This window comes from Capsicum annuum, chromosome 6, assembly GCF_002878395.1.
Source record: "Capsicum annuum cultivar UCD-10X-F1 chromosome 6, UCD10Xv1.1, whole genome shotgun sequence".
Classification (NCBI taxonomy): Eukaryota; Viridiplantae; Streptophyta; class Magnoliopsida; order Solanales; family Solanaceae; genus Capsicum; species Capsicum annuum.
In genome coordinates this window covers 137,715,754-137,727,315 of record NC_061116.1, presented here as the reverse complement: position 1 = coordinate 137,727,315, position 11,562 = coordinate 137,715,754, and the positions used below count along the sequence as shown (strand labels likewise).

Genomic DNA, 11,562 nt, shown 5'->3' with positions numbered 1-11,562 from the left:
ATGATTGTTAAAAAAAAGGTGAACAGTCGTAACTTTTTATCTAACACATTCAAAACAGCTGATGCATAAAATTCCCCATCTGTTGTGATTGATAAATTAGTTGTTAGAAGAAATCAAAAAAGCTCCTAAAATAAATGGTTAATTTGTTGCAACAGATGGGTTATCTGATGCAACAAATATACAATCTGTTGCCACAACTTAATAAAAATGGTTGTTATTTTATTAAAGAAACGGTTATTGAAAAGGTGAGAAGTCTTAAATTTTTTAATTGAGAAAATAGTTATTTAAATTTAAAAACTAATTAATAATAAGTTGAAAAGTCATGACTTGTCACAATAATAAAAAACTAACCAGCTTGATTTAATTAAGTCATTTTTTTCACAGAAAATAATAAGAAAATAAATGATAAACACAATTTATAACCCTAAAAAAATGGTTATTTAATTTGAATAATTGATGTTAATATTAAATAGGCGACAAGTAGTGACTTTTTATCATTTTTATTATTAAATCTATTTTTTTTAATTTATATAATAAAAAAGTCACCAAATTTGGATTAATGATATGATGATTAACAGATAGATTATATGTTGCAACAAATAGATTATCTGATGCAATAGGTTGTCGATTTATTGTAACAGATGGTATATCTGTTGTCACAGATGGGTTATCTGATGCAACAGATATAGAATCTGTTATCACATCTCAATAAAAATGGTTATTGGAAAGAACTAATTAATAAGAATAAGATGAAAATCATGAATTATCACAATAATAAAAAAGTCATAACTTTTTGCAGTAATCAAAAAGTCACTAATTTGTATGTAATTAATAAATGGAGGCGAACAGTCGCGCCTTTTTGCCTAACTCATTCAAACTCAATACTATATAAATAGGTTCCTTCTTACTCTTTCATTCTACTACACTATTTATTTCATGCATCGTGTCTTTCTTATTATACCTTCAACAACTTTCTCTTCCCTGACTCAGGTAAGTTTTTTTCTTGCTTTTTGTGTAAATATACCCAATTGGTAGTATACGTTGTATTACATTCATATTCTTTTCTTTATTTTTATTTTTATATTTTTTATCAATTCATGTGTGTTTTAGATGTGGATGATCTAGTGTGGGACGTTGCTTTTTTGCAAGACACCGTGCGGGAACTTCAGAGGTAGGTTCATGACCTGCAGTAGGAGTTGGGCACCGTGAGAGAAAGAATGCTCCGAGAGATCCGCAGGCTGAGGAGGGCCACCCTTCTGCTGGTTGAAGATTCTTCGGCTGACAATAATAATAATAATAATAATAATTAGATTATTTTTTCTTTTACCCTATATATTTTTATTTGTTTTTTTTTTGATAAAAAAATTTATGTTTGATCAACTTTGATATTTTAATTCTTATTTAATTTTCATTATGTCTTTCATCTTCTCAACAAACATGTCGACAATTAAGGAATAATTTGAATCTAGTAGCAATAGCAAGAGTTGAAACATATTGGTTATCTGTTGGGTTTGTGGAAGGAGATATATTGTGTTATTCCAAATAGATTACTCATCTGTTGCAACAGATAAATATTTTGTTGCAACAGATTACTCATTTATTATAATAAGTAAGTCACATGTTGCAACAGATAACTAGTTTGTTGCAACAGATAACTCATCAGTTGCAACAGATTACCCATCTGTTCGATTCATGTTACGGGCACTATAGGACCATAAACATGAATACAACATATGAGTTTTCTTTTGCAATAAAATATTTATCTGTTACAACAGACTGAGTGATCTGTTTAAATTCTGGGCTCTTATGTTGTATTTATGAACGGGTTTTATCCATTATTGAAAAAACAAAGTAGCAGTATACCCAGATAACAAAGTCAACTAGAAGTCATAATTTTGCTTTCCAAAGTCAGCTATGAAGTAATGATAAAGTAGAAAGTAATGTACGAAACAAAATTTTACCTAAAAAATTGGTCAAATAGCAGCAGTAGCGGTAAAAGCAACAACAATGGTCGACAAGAAAAAAATGAAGATGATAATGAAGTAGAAGATGATGAATAAAGTAGTAGAAACAATAAACAATAAAAATCATGAAAAGAGAGAAAACAACAACATATGAGAAGAGAGAGAACGTGCCTTTTTTCCTCCATTTCCTATTATATTAACTAATGTTTGGATCAAAGTGTAAATTTAAAAACTTATGGGTTATTTTTAAATTTTCTCAACTTTCTTAATCCATAATAAAGTAATTGTCACCTCCACTCAATTATTAATACTTGAGTCACCTACACTAATATGAGAATAATCACAAAAATAGACTTATGTGGGTGTACATTGAAAGCAACCAAGTGTATGTGCAAGAGAAGTGTAATTAAAGGCCCAAATACACACCAAAATAGTCCACTCCATACACTAAAGGGGCAGCCCATTCTTGAAGGGCCTTTTTGTTCATTTTAACTTCTATTTGTTTTGTGATATATAAGGAACATGTTAGGGTTTATTGACTTAGTTTTTGAATGTTGAAAATGGTAGAACACACTTTAAGTCCTCAAGTTCTCTCTCTTGTGAGGCTTGGCCAAAACTAGGTTACAACATTAGGGTGGAATCTCTTTTGTTGATTGTTTGCTTGGAACTTGGGGTGCTTGAAGGATTGAGGTCCTCTCTTATGTCTCTTTGAAGAGTGTAGCTGTTCCTACTATCATCATTAAGGGTATTTGTGTGTCATCTACACTTAGGTTCTTAGTCATTATAGTAGTTTATGTCTCACTATCTATCCCTTTGTCTTTGGTAATCTTATAACGTTATATCTTGTTGTTGTGGAATTTGAATCTGGTTATTCTTGTTTTCATCTTTTTCATCTCGTTATTGTTGTGTTGTTGGCTGTTTTTGGGTGTCAAATACACCCTTGTTTCTTGTATTCTTGTAATACTTGTCGAATTCGAGTGAGGTCCCCTTTTGGTCCACGTTTTTTTTTAATTTATGGACTGTTTGAGGTATGTTTTGTGATTTTCCTTGTTTGTCTTGTATAATTTGGTATCAAAGCAATCTTTGGTGTTGTTCTTACTATACCAATCTTGGGGTTTCTTGCTAAGAAAAAAAAACTTGGGTGTTCTTGTTGTTCTTGGCCTTGAAAGTGTTGTTCTTGTAGTTCATCTTGGCCAAGGTTGCTTGTAGCATCTAGATCTAGTAATCCTTTGGTGTGTATTGTTGTTTCTTATGTTAATTACGTGATTCACTAACACTAAAAGGTATCTAGATCTATATTTAGGCTTGAACTTGTTAAAGTTGCGTTGTGAACAAGGGCCTAGGGCGAGAATTTGTGACTTGTTGTGGCCGGTTGGGTCTTGAATTCATGAATATTGTTGTTTTTCTTGAAGGATTTTTGTGGTGTTCATCTTGTTCTTCATATCATCTTACAACTTAAGACAACAAAAAGTGTAATAAAGATGCAAAAAGGTGAATCTACAAGTTGTAAAGTTGTTTATGAGAAGACTTGAGCCATCACTTCCTTGACTTGACATCTACTTTTCAACCACTTTTCCTTGTTTCAAAGGACCTTGTTTTATGGGAATTGTACAAAGTCAAGTCTTACCTTTTGAATATTAGTCTTAAAGGAGATTCAAGACATATACTTTTCCTCCAAAACCAATTGTTTCCATTATATAGTAACTAAAGTTTGTAAACTTCAACTAGTGACTAATTATGGGGCCATGACCAATAGTGTGCTGCCACGTCACCCAAGTTACTATTCACATAAAAATTTTAAGCTCAAATTTTGATCTTTTAGTTTTATTTTGTTGTCTCATTAGTTTCGTTTGTTGATTCCAATACTAACTTACAAACTAGTGACAATTTACTAGATTGTGAGTTGGTTTTGAAACCAATTTTTTTTGTGTTTACATTCCTTTGTGTGTTTTTATTATTTTGAGTCATTGTACACACTCGTTTCACCTCTCAATGTCTCATGGATTACAAGAAAACTTACAACAATTATGAGATCAAAAGTGAGAAAATCTGAGGGATAAAGGATTAAAGAGAGAGTGTGAGGACCATTCTTGAACAACTAACTTGTTTATTATTTTGTAGGTAAATTCTTGGCTACAATGGAAAACAATGCTCTTGGTGCTATCTTGGAAAGACTAGAAACTATCAACTGAGGAATAGAAAGTATGCTCATGACTATGTCCTCAATCTGAGGAGAGATGTCTACTATGAATGAGAGGTTGGATCGAATGGAGAGTCGAAGAAACTCTCGTGCTTCTACCCCTCGACTCCATGTTTCCTAAAGTGGTCATGACCAAAACCCTTCCATCACCATTGCCCCCGAGACTTTGCCTACAAAATTCAACCCTCCAAGTTCACCACAAAATACCATGAGCCAAGTTACTAATTACCCTCAAAATCGAGAACAAGCTAGATCACTTCTCCCGCAAGTTGATCAAGTCTCAAAAGAAAGAATTGGAAGCCCATTCCCTCCCATCCAAGCTCTACAACCGAAGCTCCAAATTACTAAAATAGCCCCCTCAATCGAAACTCCACTTCCCCAAAATCGATATGTCCATATAGAGGAGTATGGAAGAAAGGGACACGAAGTATATGAAGTCTACGATGATGCTTATATGATGGAAGAAAACTTGAGTCAGATAAGATTGAAGCCAAGTCTCAAGATTGAAAGGAAGCCGAGGTTCAAAATGAAGATGTTGGCTGAAACTTGCTCATATTGAGCTCTCGGGTTCTTCATATTTTGTGAACTATTTTGAGTGATTTTTTTGAAGTGGATAATTGAACGAAGTGAAGTCGTGAATTTGTGGGAAAATTCTTCTCAAAATGGAGAGTATGATACGAGAATAATCATGGAAATAGACTTATGTGGGTGTGCATTTAAAGAAACCAAGTGTATGTGCAATAGAAGTGTAATTAAAGACCCAAATATACACCAAAACAACCCACTCCATACACTAGAGGGGAAGCCCATTCTTGAAGGGCCTTTTTGGTTATTTTAACTTCTATTTTTTTGTAATATAAGGAACATGTTAGGGTTTATTCACTTAGTTTTTGAATGTTGAAAATAGTAGAACACACTTTAAACCCTCAAGTTCTCTCTCTTGTGAGGCTTGGCCGAAACTAGGTTACAACATTATGGTGGAATCTCTTTTGTTGTTTGTTTACTTGGAACTTGGGGTGCTTGAAGGATTGAGGTCCTCTCTTGTGTCTCTTTGAAGAGTGTAGGTGTTCCTACTATCATCATTAAGGGTCTTTGTGTGTCATCTACATTTAGGTTCTTAGTCATTATAGTAGTTTATGTCTCACTATCTATCCCTTTGTCATTTGTAATTTTGTAACGTTATATCTTGTTGTTGTGGAATTTGAATCTGGTTATTCTTGTTATCATCTTGTTTATCTCATTATTGTTGTGTTGTTGGCTGTTTTTGGATGTCAAATACACCCTTGTTTTTTGTATTCTTGTTATACTTGTCGAATCTAAGTGAGGTCCCCTTTTGGTCCACCTTTTTTCTTGAATTTATGGACTGTTTAGGGTATGTTTTGTGCTTTCCCTTGTTTGCCTTGCATCATACACCTTATTTTCAAACACTTTTATCACTTTTATCTCAAAGTCCCATGTTACATGCTCCTTTATTCTTAAGCATGTTAAGTCATGTTAATTTCTTTCACATATACATTCAATTTTTATCTATATAATAAGTCACAATAAGCAGCTGAAGCAGGCTACTCATGGTCGACATGCCTGCTTCAGTTGCTTCAATCGTAATTTTACTATATTACCCCTAATAAATTATTTTAAGTCATTTATGTATTCAAAAATAATAAAAAAATAATAAAAAAATTAAAATAGACATTTATGATATGATTGCTCTAGCTGCTTCAATCGTGATTTTACTATATCACTCATAATTAATTATTATAAGTCATTTAAGTATTAAAAAATTAATAATATTTAATTAAAAAATAAAATATATATAAAATAATAAATTATATTTTGATGTTTTTATAAGTTATTTAAGTATTAAAAAATTAATACTAATATTTAATTATTTATTCTATAATAGGCATAAAATGATAAATTATTTTTTGACTTTTAAATTAATTTGACATCTTATATGGGACCACTTAGAAAAACCTTAAGTTTTTGTTATAATAATTTTATTATGTCACTTCTAATTTGTAGAATATAAGAAAAAATATTATAAATCAAAATAATTAAAAACTTAAATTATTTTTATCCTATATAATAGCAATAAGTAGGCTGCTCATGGTCGACATGTCTGCTTCAGTTGCTTCAACTGTAATTTTACTATATTACACCTAATTAATTATTATAAGTCATTTATGTATTAAAAAATTGAAAAAAAATTAATAAAAAAAATTAAAATAGACATTTATGATATGACTGTTTCAGCTGCTTCGACCGTGATTTACTATATCACTCATAATTAATTATTATAAGTTATTTAAGTATTAAAAATTTAATCATATTTAATTAAAAAAATAAAATACACATAAAATAAAAAATTATTTTTGATGTTTTTATAAGTTATTTAAGTACTAAAAAATTAATAATATTTAATTATTTATCCTATAATAGGCATAAAATGATAAATTATTTTTTGACTTTTTAAATTAACTTGATGTCTTATATGCGACCACTTAAAAAAATCACAAGTTATTGTTATAATTATTTTACTATATCACTTCTAATTAGTAGAATAGAAGAAAAAATATTATAAATCACAGTAATTAAAAACTTAAATGATTTAAAAAAAATATAATTGACTATCAATGCCATAAAAGTTTGAGCAATTTAAAGTATTGTTATACAAATTTCATCAATCTAGATATAATAATATATGCCTAACTTATAATTTATCAACCAAACAAATGAAGGTTTTAATTAAATAATAGAATTATATATAACATAAAAATTTTAAGGATCAACATTGGGTCGTGCGTAGCTCGGCGTAAGCCGACTAGTCTTTTATTTGTGTTCATGCTTCTAAGTGACTGACTACATATTAGCGTTACTTAAGTAGACAATGATAACAACGACTTCACACCTTGCCACTGCAGGTATAATATCGGGCTACGAGATCGATGTAGTCAAGTGGATAGCCCGAGAGATTATGGATAGGGCAACTAGCACAGACACTGTGTTGACCTTCCCTTGCATGGTGACTTAGATTTGTTTGGAGGTGGGAGTGCCAGAGCTCCCAGATATTAATCGATTCTTAAGGCCGAGGACCACGATAGATTTGGGGTTAATCAGAGATGTAACTAATCCTATCTCAAAGATGGCAAAGTTGGGCACGTCCATAATTAGTGATGCATATGAGGCTGGAGAAGATGACAGTACGAGGTTTACTGATATAGGTGATATCCCTATTAAGACTGTCCAGTCCATGTCCCAGGCCTCTGATGCAGCGGTAACCTCTCGTACTCCCACTCCACCACTTACTATGGAACCACGACCATCCTCATCCAAGTTGGTTCCAGCCGACTATGTATTAGTGTCGCAATAATTTCTTTTCAAAGTTATAAAGAGGTTGAGTACGGTGGAAATAAAGGTGCGATTGATGAAGAAAGGAGTGAAATCATGGGTTTAGAAGAGGCTTAATGAAGATATGAGGACAATGTAGGCAAGGTTTGATGTGTTTGAGTGGAGGATTAACCGTCAGCTTGAAGGTATCCAGTCCCCAAACATAGCAGGTGTACAGGCTGATTTAGCCAATCTGTGAAAATTAGTAGAAGAGTTACATGATAGGACAATCCTATCAGTGCCTATTATTGAGGAGACCACAGAGAGGATGTGGTCAAAAATACTTTATCTATTGGTGATGCAACTCCTGCAGCTGGCGAAAAGGTGAAAAAAGCAAAAAAAAAAAAAAAAGAGATTTGAAGAAGAAAATATTTAGATTGCAACAAGAGAGAGTCATAAGAGTGAGAGAAACCACAAGAAGAGGGTCCAAGAGATAGCGGCCGGGGCTGGTAGTTCGACACTCGCTGATGCTGCTGGGATGAGCAGTAGTACAGTCCAGCCGCCTGAGCCATCTTTGAGTGCACTGACCACCACTGGTTCCACTATTGCTGAGAGTGTCCTGACAACTGTTGGGACCACTGATGTTCAGGATGGGACCCGGTATGAGGTCCTACATGCTGATCAGGATTAATATGGCGACCAGAGTGCTCAGGTATGTCTTTGTTTTTTTAGATGCACTGGGACAATGCATTTGTATTTAGTTGGAGTTGGGGGTGTGTCTCATAGCCGCAACCATTGACTGTGGTTTGAATGCGGAACCAACATGTTGTATTATGTTTTGTGATATTTTGTATGTGTTTTGTGTGATGTTTAAATTGGGAGGGAACTTGGTATCTAAGGCAGTTAACGTTTTTGTTGATATAATTGTGCTAAAACTTTTGAATATGTTTGAAAAAAAATGGTACCCCTCTATAAATTTTGACAACTGTGTGATGTGTGTACGTGTGTGACTGCTGTGAATCTCATAATGGCATTAGAATTAGGGATTTAATAAATGTGGTAAGCAATTGCATGAACTGAATATGAAGTAACTAGAAATGTGAACCTGTACAATGTGTGTGGGAGGTGTTACCTAGTCTCCTCTGTGTGTGGAATCCAGAACTTGCCCAGTTAGTCTTGCCTAGGTTGTAGGATCATCAATTAGGAAAGGATTATAGGCCATTTTTGAAAAAAATCAGTCCACTTTAGCCTAATATAAACAACCAAATATGAATAAGAATCCCTTGATCCCAATTTGAGCCTTAATAGACCTAATTTTTGCTTAGACCGATTCACCTTCCCATTTTAATAGTAATGAACCTATTTTGTCCCTGGTCTTCCTTGAAAAATGTATACCTTAACTCAGGAAAATCGCCTTAGTTGAGGGTGGCTATCATAGGGGTGCACAAAGAAAAGTGGGTATGAAGAAGGGGTGTGATTTGAAAAGAAAGTAAGATTGGGTGTGCTAGAAAAAGAAAAATGAGAAAATTATGAAAAGTAGAAAAAAAGAAAGAAAAAGAAACTTATGAAAAAAATAAGAAAAAGAAAAGAATAAAAGATCGTACCAAGTCGGAACAGGTAGAAAAAGAATTAAAAGGGAGAAACAAGGGCGGATTGAAAGAAAAGTTGGAAAATGAGTGGACCCTAAAGAAATTATAGTGTCAAGGAGGCTTAGTCACAATAAATTTTCCCGATTATACCGTACCAACCCCAAGCCTATGTTACAAGCCAAATAAAGTCCTATAGTGATCTTAACCCGCATATTCGAAAACTAAAGTAAAGAAAATAAGGGCAAACCTATGACATTCTGTGCGCACTATAGAACTTTGTTGAGAGAGAGAGAGAGTCTCTTGACCATCCTTGCATTATCATGATAAATTCATATGAGTGAATGGGACTTATTTGACTGAGAGGGTACATGGGTCGCATTATTAGATTATTTATCTGTTCAGGTAGTGTAACTTGTGTATATGCCTACTTATTCATTGCTAATGTAATGCCATCACTTCATTCCTATGTGTCCTATTTTTGTACTCCATATGTATACACGGTTGGGTTTTGAAAGACTAGAAATAAGAGAGGGTAATGTGTTGTAAACTAAAGTTGAGAATTGACTGCCAAAGGTATTTTAGGATTTTCCTATTTAAGCATCATGTTTGTGTTTGTTTTGTGTTTTTCCTGAGGACATGCAAACATTCTTAGTTGAGGGTGTTGATATATCATTGAAACATGGCACATTTGATTCTTAAAACGATAAAATTATGCCTTGACTTAGGTCGTTTCGTCGGATATGATGTGTGTTTTATGTGCTTTGCAGGGAAACTAGGTCGGAAGTAGTTTTGAACTAAAAGGGAGAAAAAAAGTGCTGAAAAGTCAAAGTATTGGTCAAGCTACGAGTATTAAGTCACATTATGACTCGTGCCCAGACTTGTAAGGATAATAGTGGCAAAGCAAAATTTCATAAGTAAATTCATAGAAGGCTACAAGTTGTAGTGTAAAGCTATATTGAGAACAGTGTGGAAAATGCTGAAGGCTGATGCTCTAGTGGTAACAAGTGAAGACCGCGAGTCATAAGGACTGACTACGACTCATGGTGAGAAGTCATAAAGAGAACATACTCGAGAGCCCTGAAGATGAAAATCTACAGGAGTTACTAGAGTAGCAGGATACGACTCGTATGGTGACATTACGAGTCATAAAAATTGAGACCAAAAGAGAGCTACGATAGCCAGCAACAAGTCGTAGATAGACATAACAACTCATTGCCAGAAGCGTAACCACTGCCGATAAAGTTTCCCTATTTTTTTTAATTAGGTTTCCTTTGTTGTTTTGAGATACTATAAATACCCTAGGTTATTCCTTTATTATGTTACGTACTTTTGACACTTTTTCACATACGTTGGCTTCTTGATGCAATTGTTCTTAGGTTTTTGGTTCCATATTCAATTAAAGATCTTGGATTTTATTCTTTCATTGTTGTGCAATTAATTACATGTCTTCTTCATTGATTTCCATGGATTGTTGCATGAGCATGAGCGGCTAATTTCCTTGACCAGGGTTGTGGAACCCTGGCGGATTAACAACATTAGGGAAGTGGGAGATTCATCTAGTCTATTTGCAGCTGTGTGTATTATGATTTTTTGTATATTAATTGTTTCCCAAGCTACTGCAGACGCTTGAAAATTTCCTATATTCAAGATCATCCTCACAAGGGAGTTAGATATTGGGAAAAGGAGATTACGACAGTGATTTGAGTCTATCAACCCTCGTCTAATCAACTAGAGACTTAATAGGTGATAGTTGCACTAGGGTCAAGGACAAGGGACAGTAAGGCGTCGCCCTGAGACTCAAAAGGTATAGGGTGAGATTTATCAACGCGTTCACAAGACAGTTGATGATACATATCTTATCAGACTTTACATCTAGAGTAGTAGGTTAGGTGAATAGAACATGAGAAAATTTTGGAGCTAGGAAGCCAGGTGGAACATAATCCTAGTGTTCTTCTTCTATTGTTTACAACCCCAAGTACTCAAGTTTGGTTACTTGTTACTTTTGACTTAAAACTCCCTCTATTTACTTTTCCGTATTGCCCGTGGTTTCGTCAAGTTTGAGAGATAATTCCACGCATTCCTTGTGGGTTCGACCCCAACCTGGTTTGGGTTACTATATTTGACATCAGCCACATCATACTTCTTTAGAGGTTAGTTTTGGGTGACATCAATCCAAAGGAGGCTTGTTAGTGCTAGTAACACAAACATAATCCAAAAAGAAAGACACCCCTTCTGAACTAACTGCTGAGCCTTAAAGAAAGAAATCACCATCTTAGGATATGAACCCTGGGTACCCTTCCATTCCAACCTCGACACTCTTGAAATAGATAAAGTAATCATCTTGGCGAGAAATTTCAAGACAATCTGATACAGAGAAAGCCAATCCATACCTAAAATTATGTCAAAATCAACCATATCCCAAATAATCAAATCTACCCATGTATTATACCCCAAAAGAGTCAACACAGGATCAGTACATCCA

General features: G+C 33.8%; 1 long non-coding RNA gene across 1 annotated transcript; it reads left to right on the top strand.

Moving 5' to 3' along the window:
• The first annotated feature begins 7,064 nt into the window (after window positions 1-7,064).
• LOC124899716 lies at window positions 7,065-9,880 on the top strand. Its single transcript, XR_007057184.1, has 2 exons — window positions 7,065-8,203; window positions 9,848-9,880. It is a non-coding gene; the product is annotated as an uncharacterized LOC124899716 (long non-coding RNA).
• The last annotated feature ends 1,682 nt before the right edge of the window (window positions 9,881-11,562 follow it).